This window comes from Haliaeetus leucocephalus, unplaced genomic scaffold (assembly GCF_000737465.1).
Source record: "Haliaeetus leucocephalus isolate CR32 unplaced genomic scaffold, Haliaeetus_leucocephalus-4.0 Scaffold273, whole genome shotgun sequence".
Classification (NCBI taxonomy): domain Eukaryota; kingdom Metazoa; phylum Chordata; class Aves; order Accipitriformes; family Accipitridae; genus Haliaeetus; species Haliaeetus leucocephalus.
Genome location: NW_010972709.1, coordinates 5,908,668 through 5,911,816, shown reverse-complemented (window position 1 = coordinate 5,911,816; position 3,149 = coordinate 5,908,668).

The window sequence follows — 3,149 nt, the reverse complement described above, 5'->3', positions numbered from 1 at the left end:
CAACGTGTGATGCAAGTCTAACATGTTCAGTTGTTAGCACCCTTCAAAAGCATAAATAACCAAAAAAAGTCCTGTTTCTGATACTGCTATTTCACCGGAAAACATTGGATATAAGTTTCTACTAAACAACTGGCTGCAGTTCATGTGCAGGAAACACACACTGTCATCTTTTTAACAGAGACCTGGAATAACTTAAATTTATTGTTCAATACCTACTATTCTTAAGTTATCCTCTTAGATGTGTGTAAACTGCTTTTGAAGAGCATCAAATATGTTTGTATAAGGGGGTATAAATGTGCATCAGAGAGAGCATAAGAAGGCTAAATACAAGGAATGTGCTAGAATAGAGAGAAAAACACACTTACATGTGTTTGCATAGGGAATCTAGATAACTAAATGCAAACCGCCTAATTTGCACACACACAATGAGAGAAAGTTTTACTTGGATTGAATATTTCATAGCTTTTAAGGTAAAGGTTTTGCAACAGATTAAACTGTTCTTTAAAATTGTTCCAGTACAAAGCTTTTAGGCACTCTTCAGCGTTTCCCCGTAGTGTTCATCCCTATTTTTTCCTGTTAATCAGAAACCCACTTTGGCAACAACTTGCCTTCTAGTCTTGTCATGGCTGAATTGTTAATAAAGTGAGGGTTGTTTTGTGTAATTGATAAGGATGTAGTATTACAGGTGGCCTTCACGCCCATTTCAATGAATCAGATCTGCAGAATATTAAATGTACACGTTATTTACATATAACAAAAACTTTTCAACCTACATTCATTAGACTTCATAAATTTCCAACTTAAACAATGTTGCACTTTATAAAAACTTCAGCCTGGATGAAAAAACATGGGTGAGTCCTTCAAATACAAGCAGGTAAGTTCAGAGCTGCTAGTTGCCATAAGACAATACAACTTGGCGAACCCTTTAAGATGCAGATCATCAAACACTTAAGGGTGTTCTTTGTACTTTCAGGAAAAGTAGAACTTGGAATGGTCTGGGCAGCAACACTGAACAGTTGTTTACTTTAGGGTTTTTTATTATGTATGACTATATCTTGTATGAAGTTTCCTCTGTCTTATTCGTCACTGTTAGTTTCCAATTAACTTGCAGATGTGTGTAAAGCTTGTCTTTTCTACTAATTACTGGACTGAGAATGCCTTGCTCAGTGAGAGAATCTGCTCATAAAAATAAAACCTAAGCGATTACGTGAAAGAAGATAACCCTTCCAGAATATCAGCCAAAGAAAGCTCTGCTCCAAAGTGTAAGTGAACTCAATTCTCTCCTGATTTGAGATCTAGTAAAATGTTATGACATAATCTGTAGTTTATGCTATAAATTAAACCCCCACAAGTAGAAAAAGTAATAAGCCAAGAACATCCTAGGCTCCAAATCTAATTAACTAAGCAAAGTAGAATAGCAGGGACCTGATAAAAACAATGCCTCCCTTTTATGACATTATGTGACCATCTTTTCTCCTTAATTCTTTCAAGGAATTTAAGGAAGAACAGCAGTACATTATTTACATGTGTTGCTGTACTTTGCTGAAGGTTCTAAAAATTAGTCCTGCTGTATTGGCTAGAAGGAGTTAGCAGGTTTCACTTGCATTACGCAAAACCAAGAATTATCCTAAACACATACATGGGTTTGGTTTGTTTTGGCATGGAGTGAAAGACAGAACAAAAACAAAAGATGAAACAGGATTGGAGGCAGTTAAGCAGATGAGCTGAAAAATGGGGATTATCATGCACAAGAGCAGCTGAAGTCTTGAGTTGTGGTATAAATACTGCAGATGTGCTTAGAGCACTGAATGTCATCATCCCGTTTAGTGGTGTTAATTTTAACATCTACATCAGTCATTTGCCATTGCTTTTATTGCCAGAAATGAGAACAACCCTGTTGAAAATTCCAGATCTCTTTAGCTACCTTATACATTTTTGGTAATTATGAAGTAAAACAACATTCAAGATACAAAGAACTTCTCTGAGGGTGAGGTACACTGCATCACGCAGATTGTATTGGTGTGATAAAATGAATTTTCACAGTGGTTTACTACTACCATATTTTTATTTGCCTCTTTCTTACCCATTTGCTAATCAGACCTGATTAGGACTTAACTGTATGCTTTGAGTTGCTATTCTTCAGAAGCTGACAGATGTCAATACACTAGCTTTTTATCTCTGCAAATGGTATCTCCTCCCGAAGTCCTGTATATCTGAAGTCCTGTTGCCTAATGGATACTTTTTGGTGTACGCAAATTACCAGTTTTTAAGACCAGCATGTTTCTGTTAGTAATACGGGCATCCCAAACTCCTGCTTCATTGTTACCCCTCTGCTGATTTTGACAGGTTACAGCAATGCTTCATAAATTCTTCGGAACTTTTAGAATGCTTAAAACAACCTGAGGGGAGAGAGGAGAAAAAAAAAAAAAGTTTGCTGCTATTGTAACTACAGTGGCCTAAAGCTATCAATAAAGCAGTACTTCATATTAGACCAATCTGTAAATTTTAAAAATATTTTAAGTCATGCTATTTGGAGTAAAAAAAAAAAAAAAGCCCAAACCCAACAACGACAAAAAAAACACCCCAAAACAACAACAAAAACGCAAACCACACAGTCGAGAACTTTGGTTACGGTTTACTTAAGACGGAGGGCGGGAGAAGTGTCTTCAACACTAAGGTGACCTGGAAGTCTAGTTTTATTTATTAAAAAGTCGGTCTTTCCTGTAGCTTGACGACAGTTACCAGGGTTTTCCTGGCACTGTGGTGCTCCGTCCTTCAGCCTTGCAGTCATACCGTAAGTGCCCTCGGATGTCATTCCGTACAGGGCGGCTCTCGGACGCTCCAGGAATCCCTCCTCGCCCTGGACGCGTTTCCCTTCCCCGTTTCGAGCCGAAGGGTCGGTCCCCGGGGGCGCGGGAAGGGGCCAGCGGCCGAGCCGCGGGGCCTCTGGGGGGGGGGGGGGGCCGGGACGGAGACGGCTCCTTCCCTGCCGCGGGCAGACCTGCGTTTTACGGAATCAAGGCCTGAAATGAGAGGCTGCTGCTCGATAAGGCGGCATTTACTACAAATCATGATTTTTCACGAAGAGGGGCTGAGCAGCCTCCCCGCCCACCCGCTCGGCCCCGGCCCTCCCTCCGCCGGCAGCCGAG